Below are 24,456 nucleotides of genomic sequence, written 5' to 3'. Positions count from 1 at the left end.
TTGTGCATAGACTTTCTTATTAGTTTATGCATTTTGGAATGTTTGATTTATTTTGTACATTCTATGTATTGTTTGCTTTCAAGTGGTTCTGATATCAGTTTTCAGGTGTTGCAGCATCTAATTCACACATGATGTGGATATTATACCTAGTCTGTCCCCTATATAAATAATTGAGCCATACACACACACACACACACACACACAACATGCAAGTCCTGGGGTGAACATTTTCTAAACAAAAGTCAAATTATACCCTGACCAAAAAATATTATGGTTGAAAAAAGCCTAAAACCTAGGGGGGTGGGGGGGTCAGCAGAATTCTGTGTGCCTAGGGCGTCACAAAACCAAAATACCGCCACTGCCTTCACTTTAAAGGGACATCAAACCCACAATTTTTCTTTCATGATTCAGATAGAGAATACAATTTAAAACAACATTTTAATTTACTTCCTTTATTAAGTTTGATTAATTCTTTTGGTATACTTTGTTGAAGAAATAGCAATGCACATGGGTGAGCCAATAACACAAGGCATCAATGTGCAGCCACCAATCAGAAGCTCCTGAGCCTATTTAGGTATGCTATTCAACTGAGTAATAATAGAATAATATTGGAAAGTCGTTTAAAACTGAATGCTCTTTCTGAATCACGAAAGAAAAAAATTGTGTTTCATTTCCTTTGAAGTATAAAAATAAATAAATCTGTTTCTTTCCTAAGATATGGTGAGTCCACGGCTTGAGTAATTACTGTTGGGAATATCACTCCTGGCCAGCAGGAGGAGCAAAGAGCACCACAGTTAAACTGTTAAGTATCACTCCCTTACCCACAACCCCTAGTCATTCTCTTTGCCTTCGGTGCATGGAGGAGGTGAAGTTTAGGTGTCTGAAGAAAATTTTTGATTTCATCTACAAGCAAGTTTTGGGGTATAGCTGTATTTCACGTCATTCCTTGCAGTCGGGTAGTGGTGGCTTTAAAGCAGTTGGGAACTTGTAAAGAGGTACTTACTGAGTTTTCCTAACAATTGCTGCCCTAGTTTAGAAAGCCAGAGTTGGACACTTGTTCTTTCTTTTTCAAAGGTCTCTGTGAAGAACTGTGTCAGGACAGCTCCAGCAGAAAAGGATGGTTTATTCAGCAAAAGAATATCTATGGAAGAAAATCAATAAATCACTTAAATGCATTAAAAAAAAAAGATATTTTAGATGGAACAAAGAAAACTTTGTGTATCTATCATTAAAATGGTATGTGATCTCGCTTAATATCTTTTCAGCTTTCCTTAATATCATGCCCATGAATGTGATCTAGCTCAATATCTTTAATACCTACCTTGGGATTTTATTTAAAATAATACCAAATTGATTACTTGAGCAAGACAACCTCCTTACTTACTTTATATTATATATATATTTTGTTTTTGTTTCATTAAGAGTTGATGAGCTACAGTATACAGCAACTGCACTTTCAAAGACAGCTCTGGCATTGCTTCACATATAATTAAGTAACTCAACACCCAATAATTTGATAAGCATTGTGTTACAGCAAAGAGACTCCAAGGCTCCCCTCTACTAAGAAATACTTTTTAAAAAAAATTCTTTTAGGTTTGGCAAATAGTTAGTGCTAATATAATATTCAAAGTATACTGACTTGGCTTAAAGATTTAACCCATATTTATTAGAAATCAAACATACATTTATATGAACTACAGCCAAACATATCAGATGTTATAGATTAGTAAGGCAAACTGGTACCACAAAGGAGAAGATGAAATTAAACAGTGGCTGCTTTACTGAACTTTAAGATTACATTACACCTCTGTGTTATGTTATAGGACGTGGTGAAATTGAAACTGAAACAGCACATTATGATCGTGTTTACCTTAAGTTTGAGTCAGCTCGTAAAACAGATGTTAAAGAAAATGCAGAGCTGTTTGTGTATTTTGTGGTTTTTTAAAGTTGTAACGGTTTCATGTTCCTTTGACCCACCAATAAATGTTATCTTAGCGATAGATAAACGTCTGGTAGAGAAGTTGATTTTAAGCACATGTATGTCTCATTAATATATTTTAAGTAGTCCTAAAACTACATTGGATTACTTCCTAATTTCCCTTAATGTTTTACAGGGACTGCTCTAATTTCGCTGGTCAAAATAATATTTTAATGATTTAACCCTTTTGCTGCCAGGTATGGAGATTACATATTGCCTAGAAACCTTCTCAGGCAACCAATGATTTAATATAAATGTAAGTTCTTTTTTCTTAACTAGGAGACGCTTCCTGTCTTTTTTATGTTTTTTTAGTTGCAATGTATTATAAATTTAAATATCTGTGTTTCATGTATCTTTAAAGACAAGAAAATGTAAGCAACATAACGTTTAATAAAAATTCACCTGAATAATATTCTTATAACAGTATTGTTTGCCTATACTTATTTGTTTAACCTTAGCAAAGGAGTTAAACATAAAATGTAAATAATATTGACTCCGTAGAGAGAATGCAATTCCAGTTCTGAGCTGAATATGGACAGTAATTGGTGGCTACACACATAGGGCCCGTGTAATAAACCATAGGCAGACATGGTTCTAAACCAATCATCTGCCACCTCTGATGTTAAGAAGCTTATAGGCTCCAAAGCAGCCTTCACCACTTAGTTCATTGGGCCTTAAGCTGTTCCTGATTGGCTAAGTGGCCATGTTCATTTCAGGGATATGTGTGCATTGCTGAAATCTGAAGCTCACTTTTGCTGGGATTGCTGGGATTAGCAAAGTAAGGCCTAGTAAACTCATTCTGGGGCTGAAATACCAGGCAATTCTGTTCTTAACAAGAAACATAGCAACCCTAGATGATTGTTTGAGCCTTCTGTGGACCTTGTCAGTGAGGTGCAGCCACATCTCTCTAAGCACACTGGGCAAGGAGTCCACGTCTGGTTCCTCGATCACCCTTAGAGAGACTTCCCAGGTTCATAATACAAATGAATACAGAAAGAAAAGGGCTCTACCAGAAACGAACAACAGCTTGGTAGCTTGTCCTATGGTGAGTTACCACCTAAGAGCAGCTTCTTTTATTGTACAATTGTGCTTTTCACAAATGAGAACTTTCCTGAAGTAGATCAGTCTTATCCCGTCTAGTAAAGTCAGTCCAGCCCCGAAACAATTGTCTGGGGTTCCCATGTTCTTTGTTCAGTGGAGGATTGCCTGGTATTTTGAGGCTGGTCTGACATTACTTGGCTTCAGGAAAGTTCTTCTTTGTGATGGGGGAACCAGGCGTGGACTCTTTCCCAATGTGCTTAGAGGAATGTGGCTGCACCTCACTGACGAGGCCCATAAAAGGCCAAAACAATAGTTTTGGGTTGCCATGTTTCTTGTTCAGAGAATAATTGCTTAGTATTTCTTTCATATAGGTGGCAAGAGTCCATGAGCTAGTGACGTATGGGATATACATTCCTACCAGGAGGGGGCAAAGTTTCCCAAACCTCAAATGCCTATAAATACACCTCCCACCTTACTCATACCTCAGTTTTACAAACTTTGCCTCCTTAGGAGTGGTAAAGCATGATGTGCTTGATTTCTTCTTTGAATGGCGCTTCTAAGCATATTGAAGCCCAGTTCCTCTCTAAGTACACTGTTTGACTGAGGGGTGTAAAGGAAGTATTGTCTGATGATATCATGTTTTCGCCTATGGGAAATCTATTCTAGGGCTCTCTTTAAATTTGGTTGCATGGATTCATCTGCTGCCTCCCTTTACAGATTGACATTATACTCTACCATTACCTCTGCTGATATATGTGGATGGTTGTCTTCTGGTAAGTATATATATATATACATTTTTAAAGACACTCTCAGCTATGGAAGGCACTTAATATTATAAAGTTCTTAATGTGTATTGCATATATTAGCCATGAGTTAGGTCTGTTAATATTTCCCTTTGCAGTCACACAGTTTCAGAATGGAAATTATGTTTATGGGAGGTATTTTTTTCTTACCTGGGGTTCCGGATAGCTGCTAACATGGAGTCTGTTTTTTACATTTTCGCGGGCAAATTAGGCTTGCGATGACACAAATTGCATAATTTTATTGTGTCATTTTTGGTGTGAATATTTTTGGCGCAAAACCATGCCTGCTGTGACGTGAGTTGTGTTATTTCATTGCGTCATTTTTGACACGAGGTTGCGACTGTTGTGATGCGAGTTGTGTCATTTCATTGCGTCATTTTTGGCATGAAGTCACGCCTGTTATAACGCGAGTTGCGTCTTTTCAGTGCATCGTTCTTGGCGCCAAAATTTGTTATATTAAGCCTCTCCCTCTAATGCTCGCTGCTCTCATTATATTATAGAGAGCTATGATGCTTGCTTTTTTTTAAACTTTTTGTATAAGAATTTTATCATAAGCATTTTTCCCATTCCTGAAACTGCTATATTGAGGAAATTGGATATTTTGTTTAAATGTTATTTTTTCTTTTTTGTTACATTTTGCAAGATGTCTCAAACTGATCCTGTCTCTGATGTTACTGTAGGAACTAAGCTGCCACAACACAATTCTACCAAAGCTAAGTGTGTTTGTTGTAAACAAGCTGATCGTATTTCTTCAGCTCAATTATGTGGCATTTGTTATGACAAATTATTACATGCTGATAATGTTTCTTTGAGTACAAATACATCTACTGTTATTTCTTCTCAGTCTAATGTACCTGATATTCCTGAAGATATGAAAAAATATTGCTGCAGCCATAGAGAAGGCTATGATGTTATTCCGCCTTCAAATAAACTTAAAAGGTCTTTCCAAACTAGTCATAGATCTAATGAATTTTGTACTGACCGACAGCATACTGAAATATCCTCTACTGATGAGGGTTCCTCTGACTCAAAGTATTCTGCTTCAGAGACAGAAATTGACAAATCTTATTTTTATTTAAAATTGAACATATTCATTCTCTATTAAAGGAAGCAGTGTTTACTTTGGGTATTGAGGAGTCTAGTCCTCCTGATAGCAAGGCTATAATCATTTAAATTCTGTATTTAAGACTTCTAAGGACAGTTTAGTGCAGCACTTATCAGATCCTGAACTATCTAGCATTGTTCTTTTACTTCAAAATGCAAATCATTTAATTTGTGATGCTATATTTGATGTCATTAAGATTAATGTCAAATCTATGTCTTTAGCTATTCTAACTAGAAGAGCTTTATGGCTTATATCTTGGAATGCTGACATGGAGGCCTAGTTATCAAGCCGTCAACCTCAAATACGCTGGAATTCCGCAGCGTATTTGTGGCGAGGCTGATTCGCCTTAGTTATCAAAGGCTAGAGACCGGCAAAAGTAGAATTTTGTGACGTAAACTTCGATCCGCCGGACTCAGTCCGACACAGATCGATTCTTACGTCACTACAGATGTTCCGCACACAAGTGCGGCACAATCTGACTACTTTTGCTAGTTATTAACCGCCGCTCCCGGAGCCCACCGCAACTATAATATATGTATTAACCCCTAAACCGCCGCTCCCTGACCCTGCCGCAACCTATATTAAATGTATTAACCCCTAATCTGCCCCCCCTACACCGTCGCCACCTATAATAAATTTATTAACCCCTATCCTGCCCCCCACTACACCGCCGCCACTGTAATAAAATTATTAACCCCTAAACCTAAGTCTAACACTAACCCTAACACCCCCCCCTAACTTAAATATTAATTAAATAAATCTAAATAATATTTCTATTATGAACTAAATTAATCCTATTTAAAACTAAATACTTACCTTTAAAATAAACCCTAATATAGCTACAATATAAATAATAATTATATTGTAGCTATCTTAGGATTTATATTTATTTTACAGGCATCTTTCAATTTATTTTAACTAGGCACAATAGCTATTAAATAGTTATTAACTATTTAATATCTTACCTAGCTAAAATAAAGAGAAATGTACCTGTAAACTAAAAACTAACCTAAGTTACAATTACACCTAACACTACACTATCATTAAATAAATTATTCCTATTTAAAACTAAATACTTACCTGTAAAATAAACCCTAAGATAGCTACAATATAAATTATAATTATATTGTAGCTATCTTAGGATTTATATTTATTTTACAGGTAACTTTGTATTTATTTTAGCTAGTTAGAATAGTTATTAAATAGTTATTAACGATTTAATAACTACTTAGCTAAAAGAAATACAAAATCACCTGTAAAATAAATCCTAACCTAAGTTACAATTAAATCTAACACTACACTATCATTAAATAAATTAAATAAATTACCTACAAATAACTACAATTAAATACAATTACATAAACTAACTAAAGTACAAAAAATAAAAAAAGCTAAGTTACAAAAAATAAAAAAATAGGTTACAAACATTTTAAAAATATTACAACAATTTTAAGCTACTTACACCTAATCTAAGCCTCGGCTGAGTGAAGACGACTAAAGGGAGGATGATCTTCATGGGATTAGTGTTAGGTTATTTTAAGGGGGGTTTGGGTTAGATTAGGGGTATGTGGGTGGTGGGTTTTAATGTTGGGGGGGTTGTATTTTTCTTTTACAGGCAAAAGAGCTGAATTCTTTGGGGCATGCCCCACAAATGGCCCTTTTAAGGGCTGGTAAGGTAAAAGAGCTTTGAACTTTTTTAATTTAGAATAGGGTAGGGCATTTTTTTATTTTGGGGGGGTTTGTTATTTTATTAGGGGGCTTAGATTAGGTGTAAGTAGCTTAAAATTGTTGTAATATTTTTAAAATGTTTGTAACCTATTTTGTATTTTTTGTAACTTAGCTTTTTTTATTTTTTGTACTTTAGTTAGTTTATGTAATTGTATTTAATTGTAGTTATTTGTAGGTAATTTATTTAATTTATTTAATGATAGTGTAGTGTTAGGTTTAATTGTAACTTAGGTTATAATTTATTTTACAGGTGATTTTGTATTTCTTTTAGCTAAGTAGTTATTAAATAGTTAATAACTATTTAATAACTATTCTAACTAGCTAAAATAAATACAAAGTTACCTGTAAAATAAATATAAATCCTAAGATAGCTACAATATAATTATAATTTATATTGTAGCTATCTTAGGGTTTATTTTACAGGTAAGTATTTAGTTTTAAATAGGAATAATTTATTTAATGATAGTGTAGTGTTAGGTGTAATTGTAACTTAGGTTAGTTTTTAGTTTACAGGTACATTTCTCTTTATTTAGCTAGGTAAGCTATTAAATAGTTAATAACTATTTAATAGCTATTGTACCTAGTTAAAATAAATTGAAAGATGCCTGTAAAATAAATATAAATCCTAAGATAGCTACAATATAATTATTATTTATATTGTAGCTATATTAGGGTTTATTTTAAAGGTAAGTATTTAGTTTTAAATAGGATTAATTTAGTTCATGATAGAAATATTATTTAGATTTATTTAATTAATATTTAAGTTAGGGGGTGTAAGGGTTAGTGTTAGACTTAGGTTTAGGGATTAATAAATTTATTACAGTGGCGGTGGTGTAGTGGGGGGCAGGAGAGGGGTTAATAAATTTATTATAGGTGGCGACGGTGTAGGGGGGGCAGGATAGGGGTTAATAGGTATAATGTAGGTGGCAGCGGTGTCCGGGAGCGGCGGTTTAGGGGTTAATACATTTATCAGTGTTGCGGCAGGGTCTAGGAGCGGCAGTTTAGGGTTTAATAACTTTATTTAGTTGCAGGGGGCTCCGGGGGCGCCGGTATAGGGAGTAGAACAGTATAGTATAGTGTGAGTGCTTAGTGACAGGCTAGCAATAAAGCTGGGAAAAAGCCGAAGAGCAGCGAGATCAGATGAGTTATAACTCTCACAGCTGCTCATCACCCCGCAGCTTTTTGACAGCTTTATTTGATAACTTAGGCGAAATTTTTCAGGTCCGCGGCGGCGATGTGAGGCGAGCTTAGGCGAGCGTATTGGGCCGGCGAAGGCAGGAAAGTTGACACGTTGATAACTACCCCCCATGGTGTCTAAATCTAGATTATTTATCTAGATTTATCTCTATCTTTTCAGGGTAATAATTTGTTTGATTCTCAATTGGATTCTATTATCTCCACTATCACTGGGGGTAAGGGAGTTTTGCTGCCCAAAGACAAAAAATCTAAGGGTAAATTTAAAGCTCCCAATCGTTTTTGTTCCTTTTGTCAGAATAGAGAACAGAAAACCTCTCCTTCCCCTGAGGCCTCTGGCTCTAATTGGAGACCATCTCCGAACTGAAATAAATCCAAGCCTTGTAAAAAACCAAATCCAGCCCCTAAGACTGCATGAAGGTGTGGCCCTCAAACCAGTTCTTGAAGTTATTTCAAGACATTTGGACAGATTCTGTCCAAAATCAGTTTCTCAATGGTATCAAATAGGTTTCAGAATAAGACCTCCCATGTGAAGATTCTTTCTTACTCATGTTCCAACAAACCCTGTGAAGGTTCAGGCTTTTCTAAAGTGTGTTTCAGACCTAGAACTTTCAGGGGTGATTGTACCAGTTCCTCAGCAGGAACAGGGATTGGGCTTCTATTCAAATCTATTAATTATCCCAAAGACAGAAGATACTTTCAGACCAATCCTGGATCTGAAAACTTTAAATCATTTTGTAATAGTCCCAATTTTCAAGATGGTTACTATAAGGACTATTCTGCCTTTTGTTCAGCAAGGTCACTTCATGTCCACAATAGACTTACAGGACGCTTATCTTCACATACCAATTCATCCAGAACACTATAGTTTTCTGAGATTCTCTTTTCTAGACAAGCATTACCAATTTGTCGCTCTTCCAGTTGGCCTAACAACAGCAACAAGAATTTTCTCAAAGGTTCTTGGTGCCCTTCTATCTGTAATCAGAGAGCAGGGTATTGCAGTGTTTCCTTATTTGGATGATATCTTGGTACTAGCTCAATCTTTTTCATTTAGCAGAATCTCACATGAAACAACTAATGTTGTTTCTTCAAAGACATGTTTGGATGATGAATCTACCAAAGAGTTTCTTGATTCCTCAGACAAAGGTCGCCTTCTTAGGTTTTCAGATAGATTCAGTGTCTATGACTCTTTCTCTAACAGACAAGAGACAATTTAAATTGGTCTAAGCTTGTCTAAACCTTCAGTCTCTATCCTTCCCGTCAGTGGTTATGTGCATGGAAGTTTTAAGTCTCATGATTGCAGCATCGGACGCAATCCCCTTTACTCATCATATAAGATCTCTATATAAGACATATAGAGATCTTATCATATAAGATCTCTATATAAGACCTCTACAGCTTTGCATGTTGCACCAGTGGTGCAGGGATTATACTCAGATATCACAGTTGATATACTTAAATCCCAACACTCAACTCTCTCTGACTTGGTGGTTAAACCATCACCTTATTGTTCAAGGGAACTCTTTTGTTTGTCCTTCCTGGATTGTGATCACAACAGATGCAAATCTTACAGGTTGGGGAGCTGTCTGGGGGTCTCTGACAGCACAAGGGGTTTGGAATCCAATAAATATTTTAGAACTCCGTGCTATTTTCAGAGCTCTTCAGTCTTGGCCTCTATTGAAGAGAGAACTTTACATTCATTTTCAAACAGACAATATCACAACAGTGGCATATGTAAATTATCACGGGGTTACTCGCAGTCCTTTAGCAATGAAAGAAGTTTATCTGATACTTTCTTGGGCAGAATACAACTCTTGTTAAATCCCTGTGATTCATATCCCAGGTGTAGACAATTGGGAAGCAGATTATCTCAGCCATCATTCTCTACATCTGGTGGAGTGGTCCCTCCATCCAGATGTGTTTTTTCAACTTGTCCAGAAATAGATCTGATGGCCTCTCGTCTGAACAAGAATCTTCCCAGATACCTTTCCAGGTCCAGGGATCCTCAGGCAGAAATGATGGATGCTCTAGCAGTTCCCTGGTTTTACCAACCTGCATTTTTCCCACCTCTGGTTCTTCTCCAAGATCATAATGGAACAATCATGTGTTTCTGATAGCACCAGCATGGCCTCACAGGTTTTGGTAAGCAGGCCTTGTCCAAATGTCCAGTTCTTAGCCTTGGTCATTTCCTATAAGACCAGACCTTCTGTCTCAATGCCCAGTTATCCATCAGGATCTCAAATCTCTAAATTTGAAGGCATGGAATTTGAATGATTAGTTCTTAGTCATAGAGGTTTCTCTGACTCAGTAATTAACACTATGATACAGGCTCATAAGTCTGTTTCAAGGAAGATTTATTATATGGTTTAGAAAACCTATAATTCATGATGTTCCACTCATGATTATTCTTGGCATTTGTTTAGAATTCCTAGGATTCTACAGTTTCTTTAGGATAGTTTGGATAAAAGTTTGTCTGCAAATATTTTGAAAAGACAAATCCCTGCTCTTTCTGTCTTATTTCATAGAAAGATTACTAAGCTTCCTGATATTCAATGTTTTGTTCAGGCTTTGATTCATATCAAACCTGTTATTAAATCAATTTCTCCTCCTTAGAGTCTCAATTTGGTTTTAAAGATTTTGCAGGCTCTTCCTTTTGAGTCTATGCATTCTTTGGATATTAAACTAGTTTCTTGGAAAGTGTTATTTCTTTTGGCTATCTCTTCTGCTAGAAGAGTTTCTAAATTGTCTGCTGTCTCTTGTGAGTCTCCTTATCTGATTTTTTTATCCAGATAAAGCTGTTTTGTGGACTTGGTTTAAATTTTTACCTAAAGTTGTGAATTCTAACAACATCAATAGGGAAATTATTGTTCATTCCTTGTGTTCTAATCCTAAGAATACTCTTCTAAGGTCTTTACATTCTTTGGATGTGGTAAGAGCTTTGAAATATTATGTTGAGGCTACTAAACATTTCAGAAAAACATGTACTCTGTTATTTTTTCTGGTTCCAGAAAAGGTCAGAAAGCCTCTGCCATTTTCTTGGAATCTTGGTTGAAGCTTTTGATTCACAAAGCTTATTTGGTGGACGGGCAGTCTCAAGAATGAAGCTTCAGTTGATCAAATTTGCAAAGCAGCAACTTGGTCTTCTTTGCATACATTTACTAAATTTTACCATTTTGATGTGTTTGCTTCTTCGGAAGCAGCCTTTGGTAGAAAGGTTCTTCAGGCAGCTGCCTCAATTTGATTCTAGTGCCTATGATTTGAGTAATTTGAATTTTTTTTAAGAAAACAATTATTTTTTGGATTTAATTTCTCAGTGGAAATAGCTGTTTTTATTTGATCCCTCCCTCTCTATTGACTCCTGGACTTCCACATCTTGGGTATTATATCCCATATGTCACTAGCTCATAGACTCTTGCCACCTATATGAAAGAAAACATAATTTATGTAAGAACTTACCTGATAAATTATAATTTCTTTCATGGTGGCAAGAGTCCATGAGACCCACCCAATTTTTTTTGGTTTTCTGATTTTTTTTATATAAAGCACTTTATTTATCCTGTTCCTCTTTGTTATGCTTTTACTTTTTTCACAGCTCACTAACTTGTCAATATGTTAAACTGAGGTATGAGTGAGATGGGAGGTGTATTTATAGGCAGTTTAGGCTTGGGAAACTTTGCCCCCTCCTGGTAGGAATGTATATCCCATACACCACTAGCTCATGAACTCTTGCCACCATAAAATAAATTAATTTATCAGGTAAGTTCTTACAAAAATTATGTTTTTGGGGCTGGACTGACCTTACTGCATGTGATCAGACTTATATACCCGCTTGTGCGGAAACAAGGCGGTTAGGGGCCATTCGGATTTTTTTAAATCGGCCCCTATATGTCAGATCTCCACTCATGTTACCTCCTCTCATTTCCGTCTACAGGACTTCGTTAGAATGGCCGGTATTCTGTGGAACTCTCGGAACTCTCTGTCTCGCTCTACAAATCTCTCCACTAGTTTTTATAGTTGTAAGCATTCCTTAAAGACTGTACTGTTCAGGGATGCCTATAACATATGATAACCTTTCTTACCTCAGTTCCTCTCCTCCCCCTTAGTCATCCTCTTGAACCCCCTTATCATGTAAGTCTACGAGCCCAGTTGTTTCGTAGATCACCTTCATGAGAGAGGATTTAAAACAGTGCAACTCTTGGCAGGGCCCTCTACGCATTTGCCACTTATAAATGCTACATTTGCATATAATTCCTATGTTTATAGCACTGTGGAATCTGTTGGTGCTCTACAAATAATTGATAATAATGAGGGTCACAGCCTTACAGAACATTAGGCTGGTGAACTCCAATTCACCAGGGTCAAATACTTACACAACAATAACCTGGTGTACTCCTATTAGACATGGTCATAGACTTACACAACAATAACCTGGTGTACTCCTATTCACCAGGGTCACAGACTTACATAATAATAGGTTGGTGTTCTTCTGTTCACCAGGGTCAAAGACTTACACAATAATAGGTTGGTGTACTTCTATTCACCAAAGTAACAGACACACAACAATAGGTTGGTGTTCTCCTTTTCACCAGGGCCAAATACTTACACAAATAATAGGTTGATGTACTCCTATTTACCAGGGTCACAGAGTTACACAATAATAGACTGGTTTACTCCTTTTTTCCAGGGTTACAGAGTTAAACAAGAATAGGCTGATATACTCCTATTCACCAGGGTTACAGATTTACACAATAATAGGTGGGTGTACTCCTATTCACCAGGCTTACAGACTTACACAAAAATAGGCTGGTGTACTCCTATTCCCCAGGGGCACATACTTACATAACAATAGGCTGGTGTACTCCTATTTATTAGGGTCACAGACTTACACAATAATAGGCTGCTGTACTCCTATTCTCCAGGGTCACATACTTACATAACAATATGCTGGTGTACTCCTATTTATTAGGGTCACAGACTTACACAATAATAGGCTGTTGTACTCCTAAATATTAGGGTCACAGACTTTCACAAAATTAGGCTGGTGTACTCCTATTCCCCAGGGTCACAGACTTACATAAAAATAGGCTTGTGTACTCCTATGTATTAGGGTCACAGACTTACACAATAATAGGCTGGTGTACTCCTATGTATTAGGGTCACAGACTTACACAATAATAGGCTGGTGTACTCCTATTCCCCAGGGTCACAGACTTACATAACAATAGGCTGGTGTACTCCTATTTATTAGGGTCACAGACCTACACAATAATAGGCTGGTGTACTCCTATTTATTAGGGTCACAGATTTACACAAAAATAGGCTGGTGTACTCCTATTCCCCATGGTCACAGACTTACATAATAAAAGGCTGGTGTACTCCTATGTATTAGGGTGACAGACTTACACAATAATAGGCTGGTGTACTCCTATTCCCCAGGGTTGCAGACTTACACAAAAATAGGCTGCTGTACTCCTATTCCCCAGGGTCACAGACTTACATAATAATAGGCTGGTGTACTCCTATTTATTAGGGTCACAGACTTACACAATAATAGGCTGGTGTACTCCTATTTATTAGGGTCACAGATTTACACAAAATTAGGCTGGTGTACTCCTATTCCCCATGGTCACAGACTTACATAACAATAGGCTGGTCTACTCCTATGTATTAGGGTCACAGACTTACACAATAAAAGGCTGGTGTACTCCAATTCCCCAGGGTCACAGACTTCAACAAAAATAGGCTGCTGTACTCCTATTTCCCAGGGTCACAGACTTACATAAAAATAGGCTGGTGTACTCCAATTTATTAGGGTTACAGACTATTCCCCAGGGTCATAGACTTACATAACAATAGGCTGGTGTACTCCTATTTATTAGGGTCACAGACTTACACAAAAATAGGCTGCTGTACTCCTATTCCCCAGGGTCACAGGCTTACATAACAATAGGCTGGTGTACTCCTATTTATTAGGGTCACAGACTTACACAATAATAGGCTGCTGTACTCCTATTCTCCAGGGTCACATACTTACATAACAATATGCTGGTGTACTCCTATTTATTAGGGTCACAGACTTACACAATAATAGGCTGTTGTACTCCTAAATATTAGGGTCACAGACTTTCACAAAATTAGGCTGGTGTACTCCTATTCCCCAGGGTCACAGACTTACATAAAAATAGGCTTGTGTACTCCTATGTATTAGGGTCACAGACTTACACAATAATAGGCTGGTGTACTCCTATGTATTAGGGTCACAGACTTACACAATAATAGGCTGGTGTACTCATATTCCCCATGGTCACAGACTTACATAACATTAGGCTGGTGTACTCCTATTTATTAGGGTCACAGACTTACACAATAATAGGCTGGTGTACTCCTATTTATTAGGGTCACAGATTTACACAAAAATAGGCCTATTCCCCATGGTCACAGACTTACATAATAAAAGGCTGGTGTACTCCTATGTATTAGGGTGACAGACTTACACAATAATAGGCTGGTGTACTCCTATTCCCCAGGGTTGCAGACTTACACAAAAATAGGCTGCTGTACTCCTATTCCCCAGGGTCACAGACTTACATAATAATAGGCTGGTGTACTCCTATTTATTAGGGTCACAGACTTACACAATAATAGGCTGGTGTACTCCTATTTATTAGGGTCACAGATTTACACAAAATTAGGCTGGTGTACTCCTATTCCCCATGGTCACAGACTTACATAACAATAGGCTGGTCTACTCCTATGTATTAGGGTCACAGACTTACACAATAAAAGGCTGGTGTACTCCAATTCCCCAGGGTCACAGACTTCAACAAAAATAGGCTGCTGTACTCCTATTTCCCAGGGTCACAGACTTACATAAAAATAGGCTGGTGTACTCCAATTTATTAGGGTTACAGACTATTCCCCAGGGTCATAGACTTACATAACAATAGGCTGGTGTACTCCTATTTATTAGGGTCACAGACTTACACAATAAAAGGCTGGTGTACTCCTATTCCCCAGGGTCACAGACTTACACAAAAATAGGCTGCTGTACTCCTATTCCCCAGGGTCACAGACTTACATAACAATAGGCTGGTGTACTCCTATGTATTAGGGTGACAGACTTACACAATAAAAGGCTGGTGTACTCCTATTCCCCAGGGTCACAGACTTACACAAATATAGGCTGCTGTACTCCTATTCCCCAGGGTCACAGACTTACATAACAATAGGCTGGTGTAATACTATTTATTAGGGTTACAGACTATTCCCCAGGGTCACAGACTTACATAACAACAGGCTGGTGTACTCCTATTTATTATGGTCACAGACTTACACAGCAATAGGCTGGTGTACTCCTATTCCCCAGGGTCACAGACTTACATAACAATAATCTGGTGTAATCCTATTTACCAGAGTAACAATCTTACAAAAAGAAGCTGGTGTATTCCTATTTATTAGGGTTACAGACTTAAACAATAATATACTGCTGTACTCCGATTTATCAGTGTCACAGACTTACACAATAATAGACTGGTGTACTCCTATTTGTCAGGGTCAAATACTTACATAATATTAGGTTGGTGTACTTCTATTCAACTTGGTCACAGACTAACACAATAATAGGCTGGTACACTCCTATTGACCAGGGTCACTGACTTACACACAAATAGGCTGGTGTTCTCCTGTTCACCAGGGTCAAAGACTTACAAAATAATATACTGGTATACTCCTATTAACCAGGGTCACAGACTAACACAACAATAGGCTGGTATATTCCTTTTCACCAGGGTCACAGACTAACCCAACAATAGGCTTGTGTACTCCTATTCACCAGGGTCACGGACTTACAGAATAATATACTAGTGTACTCTTTTTTTTATCAGGGTCACAGACTTGCACAATAATAGGTTGGTGTTCTCCTATTCACCAGGGTCACAGACTGAAATAATAACAGACTAGTGTACTGCTATTCACTAGGGTCGCAGACTTACACAATAATAGGCTGGTGTACTCCTATTTATCAGGGTCACAGACTTACACAATAATATGCTGGTGTACTCCTATTCACCAGGGCCACAGACTTACACAATAAAATACTGGTGTACTCTTGTTTATCAGTGCCTTGTCTTTCTGAAAAACAGCCTTGAAACAAGCAGCAAACCAAATCAACTTCTTCTCTGCATAATCCTACTTAGCCAATCATCATCCGATTAAAGCTCCAGGGTCAATACCACAACTAAGCTGAGAGGTTAATTGTCTACCTTCAGCATAAAATTAGAGACTGTATGACACTGCCTGCCAAATTTAATTTAAAAAGTAATTATGTTTAGAATTAGAAATGCATAATGATACTTGTGGCAATGCTGGTAACATTGATGCACCATCACTTATAGTGTAATCATAGAAATATTTCAAGTTTATTGTTTCCCAAGTGGCTCTTCTATCTTCACAAAATGGTAAAAAGACAGCTAAAAAAATAATACAAAAAGGCACTCAATATATCACAGTTCAGAAGAATACAAATATCAAAGCAAGCAGGGGTGACAGGGGGACTCCTGTCAGGGGCCCAATGGGCCAGGGGGGCCCATGAGGCAAGAACAACTATTATTTAATAATTTTTTATATATTTTTTTACATTTTGGCAGCCACCAGAGGGTACTACAGCAGAGTGCTATTGAGCATGGGAAATGTTATTACAAGGAGTAAAGTATTAGCCTTTGAGAGGATTTCTGAGTGTGCACTAAACCACTATGCACAGTGTAAGACAGACTTGGCACTTAAGTTTGTACAGTGTGTGCAAAGGCAGATCACTTGCATTTGCATAGGAGGTAGGACTTTGTGCACAATTTCGGATTGTAACTTCAGTGTGATAGTAGTTGTATGGTGGGGCCAGGGGTCCATAAAAACATTTTTTTAGCAATATGCAGCAGTGTGTTTATGATTATTTGACAATAATAGCATATTGTTATATCTAGCACCGTGCCGAATAGGTTCTATTGTACTCTTAATAACACTAATGGCTAGAACATAGCCAATCAGTATATTGAGCTAAAAAGATATACAGACACATCAGACTACAGCTCCTCACTTGCGCGTAGCGAATGAGTCATACGGTTCCCATGGTTACACCACTGACATGCGCATTAGCGCTAGTTGCAGTCCATTTATAAACTCTAATAGCATGTTGCAACAAACCAAATGTAAGTAATTGAATAGGCTTGATTTATATCAACACAAGTGGCAGAAATATATCCAATTATTATACTGAGTCACATACACCTACTAGGTCCCAGCTCCTTACTTACGCTCAACGTGGAGCCGAATGAGTCATATGGTTCCCATAGTTACACCACTGACATGCGCACCAGAGCTAGATGCACGCCATTCAGAAACTCTAATGGCGATCTGTAACCACACAAAGTAAGTGATCCGTTTAAAAATAACTCAAAGAATTTGCACTGATATGATATTACCATCTGTAGAATAGTTTTGATTATGACACTATAAGACAAGAGCATTGGATATTTGTATGCTAGATAATATACGTTATTAAAAAATAAATAGGTTATTAAAAAATAAATAGGTTATTAAAAAATAAATAGTAGCAGTTAGGGATATGAATGGGGCATCACAGGAATAAGCAGTTTTATAAAAAGAAATAGCCAAATAAGAAACCTAACAGAAACTACTAAGGTATCTAATATACATATGTTTAGCTTAGACAAGATATACAAATGGATTAAACTATCTATTACAAGCTAAGATGAATATTTGCTTTCCACATATACACAGAAGACATGCAAATCGTTGTCATATACAATTGAATGAATGTATTTTGAATTGTTTTTGAACATTAATTGTTATAATGTGTATTTACTATTACTTTCATTTATTTTTGTACAATATATAACATACAATTGGGTTTACCTATGTTGTCAAAACAGATTTGTAACTAGGATACCTATGATGTCATAGATCACACCCACTACAAGTGATATCAATTATGTTAATTGGTTTGGTTAGGTATATGTAGCAAGTGTTTGGAAATCATTTTATTAAGCCTGAGGAAACAGTCTGTGACTGAGAAACGCGTTGCTGTATTTTAATTTTTTGCCAGTAAAGTTTTACAATTTTTTATCTCAAACACTTGCTACTGTGTTTTATTTGGATCTTCACTTGGTCCACGGGACCTCTGCGGTTTGCCTCCTGTGGAAGCCTTGTTACAGTCTGTTGGGTGACTTTATTGATCCCTTCCTGTCTGATTAGCATCAATGGAGATGCTTTACTTCTTGTGAGTATATATCTTACCATACACACCATTGCTCCTGGTATAAGACAATACTAGGCCATATAGGCACCTTGTGTCCCTTTGTGTTTCACTACAGATTATTCATCTTCAGCTTGAGAGGTCGGTCTGCTGGGTGACTGTTATAGATCCCAGACTGCTCCCATTGCACTAATTGGAGTGCTTCTTAGATTGTGAGTTTATATTAATACAATCTGATAGTCCAACTCTGTGGATCAAACAATATTGGGCCATGTGGCGCATCTGTCTTCTTTTTTGCTTATAGGTTACCCTCTTGGATCCAGGCCGGTCTGCTACAGATTGCTGCCTCAACATTATATCATCCCATATATCCATATACTGTTTATTATATATTTATTAAATACTTTGCTGAATTGTTTTATTATTATTATTTTTATTTTCATTTGCTGAATTGTTTTATTTATTTTTATTAATATCTGTTGAACTGTTATTTGATTAATATTGTCATCCATATTGTTAGACTTTGTGCAATACATTTAACACTATATACACTATAAAGCCTATTGAGTGCCAATTTTTTAGGGCGCCCCCTATCTTATAGACATTTCTTGCTAATAGACTTAGGTGTATTTTGCTACTGGCCTCTAGGGGTATTCAACCTTTTTATCATGTTATCTGCAATTGAAAGATCTAATAAGAGGAAGAAAAACAGTGGTTTAGACACCACTGACCATCAGATTGAAAATACATCTGATCCCTCCATGCATACACTGTTTTCTAAATTGGAGAACTTGTTGAAGTCTGAGCACAGACACTGGTGGGACTTTGAAACACTACAAAAATATAAAACTAAAAAGCAGATACCCAGAGGGTTGAGAGTATTTAAAAATTGTTCTTTTAAGGATAACAATGATATCCTCAAAGAATGGGAGGATGCCCTCAATGTCTGTGTTAACACTTTTATAGATATTCTAATCAAGCATAGGAAACATCTATATAATCAAGTGGGGATTGAGATAGATGAAACACAACAGAATTTAGAAAAATATATTAATCATGCAGATTTTGAGGGATTAAGAAAATCCGCCTATGATAGAGCAGAAGAATACCAAAGTGAAGTGATTAAAAGAAAAAATAAAAAATTAGCAAGAGATGAGGGAGACTATGCTAAGGGTGAAGTTTATACTTTTAATAGGATTAACGAAAGGAACACCTTCAATAGGAATACTAACTTTAATAACAATCCCTCAAGAAACACACCTAGGTTTACCCCTAGGAGACAGGGTGTGAACAATCAGAATACTAGATTGCATTACAATCAAGAAAATAGATTTACAGAATCTGATACAAATGGACAATATAGACACCAATATGCTGAATACAATAGGACAAGAGATGGTACACAACATCAACCATATAATCAGCATAATCACTATCAACAACCCTACCAACGAGATAATGTTAGATCTTATCAATCCTACAACAATACACGCTACAATCAGGGTAATGATTACGAAAGTAAATACCCATACCATCACTACAACAAATCTCAACCTCACCATCATTGGGACAGATCTCGCGAACGCAATTGGACACATAAACAAAATGATGATACCAATCAGGGCTTTAGAGAAAATATGAGACATTCTCCTCAAAAGACAGGAAGTAATGGCCACATTGACAGACCCCTGAATGCTACTATTGACACACATAATGAGAGATCTCATATGAGAGAAAGAAGTAATACTAATGACTCTAGGGCCCATGATACACCAAATCACTTTAGACCTACTCATAGATCTTTTGAATCAACTAATAGATTTCAGGTACTAAATTCTGAAAGCCCACACGCCATCAATAATCCTTCCACATCTTATAATAATGAACAGAATATTACTCCTTTTTTAGAGACGGGTTCAGACCATCACGTGGAACATTGGTCTATGTCACCTTGACCACCACGTCAAAAAAGACTACACATAAACGAGGAAATAGAGGAAAATCCTCAACCATTAAAAAGGAAAAATTATTAAAATACAAAAAAGGCATATTTAATCTGTCAAATCACAAACTATCTGATGATGAAATCAGAGTGTTGGGAAGGGGATTATCATTTAGTCCATCTAATGGTCCAAACATGTTTCAACTTTTTGTAGATATCAATAGTTTCACCAGAAAGCTATCTCTGCAGAAATATTTTGCAGAAAAACGCCTCAAAAATACAGGGTGTACACCGATAGTTCTCAATTCCATGGATGGACATCTGAGAGATGGTTTTGCTATATCTGAACCAGACACACTGTTACAACAGCTGAATGATAAATATATACAAACAGATTTTAAGCCAAAATCACATTTTAACCCCCCACGTGTAAAGAACTCTCATATCAGTATCTTACAGTCGATGGTACTAAGAGATTTTGAGAAACTTTCCAAAAGAACTAAATACAAACACAATTTAAACCCAGGTGAACCCCTAGCACTCCAAACATTGACCTCCAATAAAAACATCATAATACGCCAAGCAGATAAGGGAGGAGGGATAGTCCTCCAAGATAGGGCAGATTATGTTTTGGAGGCTGACAGGATTTTGAAAGATGAAAGCTACTATAAAATACTAGCAAAAGACCCTACCACTATATATCAAAAACAACTTTACTCCCTTCTCAAAGAAGGCTTTGATGAAGGCATCATCTCTAAAAAAGAGAAAGAATACCTTTATCCTAAAAATCCCTGTGTGGCGTTCTATTATCACCTGCCTAAGGTCCACAAAAGCACCACTTCACCCCCTGGTCGCCCGATTGTGGCAGGGATAGACAGCTTGACGGATCACCTTTCAGCTTATGTGGACTCTTTTCTGCAGAAACATGTCATCAATCTACCCTCATTTATCAGGGATTCTACAGATCTCCTGAATAAATTGAACAGTTTAAATATTACCAAAACAGATAACAGGCTGTGGTGGATCACAAGCGATGTAAGTTCACTCTACTCTAATATCCCACATGATAAGGGTCTATCAGTGATACAATCATATTTGGCAACTGATATATACATGCCACCTAGACAACAACAATTCATTGGTGAAATAATTTATTTCATACTACACCACAATTATTTTCTCTATCAGGGGCAACACTACCTGCAAGTGAAAGGTACGGCCATGGGCACCAGATTCGCACCCAGTTTTGCCAATCTATATATGGGCAGATTTGAGGAGGCCCATATCTATGGGTCTCCTATGGGTGCGAGTCTGGTGTTCTATGGCCGGTATATAGACGATCTGCTGATTCTATTTAGGGGGAGTTATGAAGAAGCTAAAACCTTCTCTATCTCACTTAATTCCAATGATTTTGAACTAGAATTCACTTCCAACATCCAGTCCAACATAATTGAATTTTTAGATCTATCTTTATCTTTTTCAACTACCGGTACAATTATGTCTGAAACTTATTTTAAAAAAGTGGACTGCAACAGTTTTTTAAACTTCAGCAGTAATCATTATATGAGTTGGAAAAAGAACGTGCCTTATGGCCAATTTAGACGAATAAGACGCAATTGCAGCACCATTGAGAGCTATAAAAAACAATCTCTGATTCTGAAGGATAGGTTCTTGGAAAAGGGTTATCCCTTGGATCTTATCCAGAAAGGATATCTTAGGGCATTGAATGACGATAGAAATACCTATCTGTTATCAGATAAGTCCCAAAAAAAGTCTAAAGAAAAAATGTCTGCTGAATATAACAAGACACCAATATTTATCACTGGATTCAACAACAATTATCGTGAGATTCAAAAAACTATAGCCAAACATTGGCCTATAATTTGTGATGACCCACATCTCAAGAGACTTGTCCCTTCCAAACCTAGGATTGTCTACAGAAGGGCGCCTACACTTAAAAATAAACTGGCCCCCAGCAAGATTGTGAGAGACAAGATTATGGGTACTAATCATCACTTAGGCTTAAACAGGACTTTCTTAGGTAACTTTACCCCCCAAAGTGGAGTCTATAAATGTATGAAGCGCAAATGCAATATGTATAAGGTCATCAAAAGTGGCACTTCGACATTTTCTTCACACCAAACAGGGGAACAATTTAAAATCATCAAGAGATTATCCTGTGAATCTACTTATGTAGTTTATTTAGTGAACTGCCTTTGTGGGGTTCAATATGTAGGGCGCACGAGCCGGACCATCAGGAAACGTTGGAATGAACATCTCTATAACGTTAAGAGAAAATACCTCAAACACAGTCTATCCAGACATTGTGCTTTTTCACACAAAGGAAGTGCGAAAACATTATCTGTATTACCTATTGAACAAATCTCTAGAAATAGTCATAACCCTCTTCTAAATTTACGCCGTAGAGAGACATACTGGATACATAAATTACATTCTTTAGTACCAGATCGTCTAAATGAATGTGTAGATTTGGCTGCCTTTGATATATGACGAAAGGGATTCGACATATACAGGAACTATTAATTTCCATCTATTGATACCCCCTGGCATTATACGATATTAGTTGTGGATACCTTACATTACAGATTGCTTTTAGCTGCTATAGCTATTAGCTGGTTGGAGACTCCCCACTACTATTAGTTCCCTTCTCACATAGATATAGTTTTATATCCTCTCAGTCATTCAGAGTAAAGCCAGCTATACGCTTACACATTATATAATCTATTGTGATCCACATACAGTTATCTGAGAGATTACGCTGAATTATGATAGGAGCTTATGTTCTATTCAGGGGTCTAGTCAAGCACTTTATTATTTATCTAGTCCACTGATCCACATTTTCATTGACCAAACACATCAAATATAATACATTAGTTTTAACCAATGTCATATAATATTAATGGTAATACTTATGCTAATATAGATAATAACATTACACATAATCAATAGTCTCTTGAACACTATAGGGGACCCTATATATTATCTGTTTCTGATTTAACACATATTCACGTCTTATCACAATCAATGTTTCACCCTATTATCACTATATAGCTAAATACACATTATGGTCACTACCAATACTAGACAAATCACATATAAATGATGGACATCAAGTTATATAGATTAGTGGAATCTTAAGAATACAATAGTTATAGATAGGATAGTCACTTAATAAGTGTAGCACTTGGAATAATACAATCACTATATGCATCTAGAAGAGGGGATTCTAAATTTTTAATTTTTTATTAAATATACACTTATGGAAGAGTTAGTTTAGTTTCCAATTAGGGAATAGCTCTTCATACGCTAAGAAGTTCACCTAATAACTTTCATACAATTTACATTCAGTATCGTGCCACTATTGCATATAATGTAAAATTATATTAATTACTAAATACACACTGCTCACTGTTCACTAACTATAAATAACCACTGGCAGACTATAATTCTAGGTTCACTAAATATAGGTAGACTGTTATTTTAATAAGTTATCGATATAGTACCATCTACTAAATAATTAGACATACTAATTCCCCTAGATGGAATACAGACACCAGTTATGTATAGCTAAAGGATACCATTATCATATCAACTAATAGCATATTGTTATATCTAGCACCGTGCCGAATAGGTTCTATTGTACTCTTAATAACACCAGTGGCTAGAACATAGCCAATCAGTATATTGAGCTAAAAAGATATACAGACACATCAGACTACAGCTCCTCACTTGCGCGTAGCGAATGAGTCATACGGTTCCCATGGTTACACCACTGACATGCGCATTAGCGCTAGTTGCAGTCCATTTATAAACTCTAATAGCATGTTGCAACAAACCAAATGTAAGTAATTGAATAGGCTTGATTTATATCAACACGAGTGGCAGAAATATATCAAATTATTATACTGAGTCACATAGACCTACTAGGTCCCAGCTCCTTACTTACGCTCGACGTGGAGCCGAATTAGTAATATGGTTCCCATAGTTACACCACTGACATGCGCACCAGAGCTAGATGCACGCCATTCAGAAACTCTAATGGCGATCTGTAACCACACAAAGTAAGTGATCCGTTTAAAAATAACTCAAAGAATTTGCACTGATATGATATTACCATCCGTAGGAATAGTTTTGATTATGACACTATAAGACAAGAGCATTGGATACTTGTATGCTAGATAATATACGTTATTAAAAAATAAATAGGTTATTAAAAAATAAATAGTAGCAGTTAGGGATATGAATGGGGCATCACAGGAATAAGCAGTTTTATAAAAAGAAATAGCCAAATAAGAAACCTAACAGAAACTACTAAGGTATCTAATATACATATGTTTAGCTTAGACAAGATATACAAATGGATTAAACTATCTATTA

This window comes from Bombina bombina, chromosome 6, assembly GCF_027579735.1.
Source record: "Bombina bombina isolate aBomBom1 chromosome 6, aBomBom1.pri, whole genome shotgun sequence".
Taxonomy (NCBI): domain Eukaryota; kingdom Metazoa; phylum Chordata; class Amphibia; order Anura; family Bombinatoridae; genus Bombina; species Bombina bombina.
The sequence above is the reverse complement of the archived record's forward strand: the minus strand, read 5'-3'. Positions refer to the sequence as shown.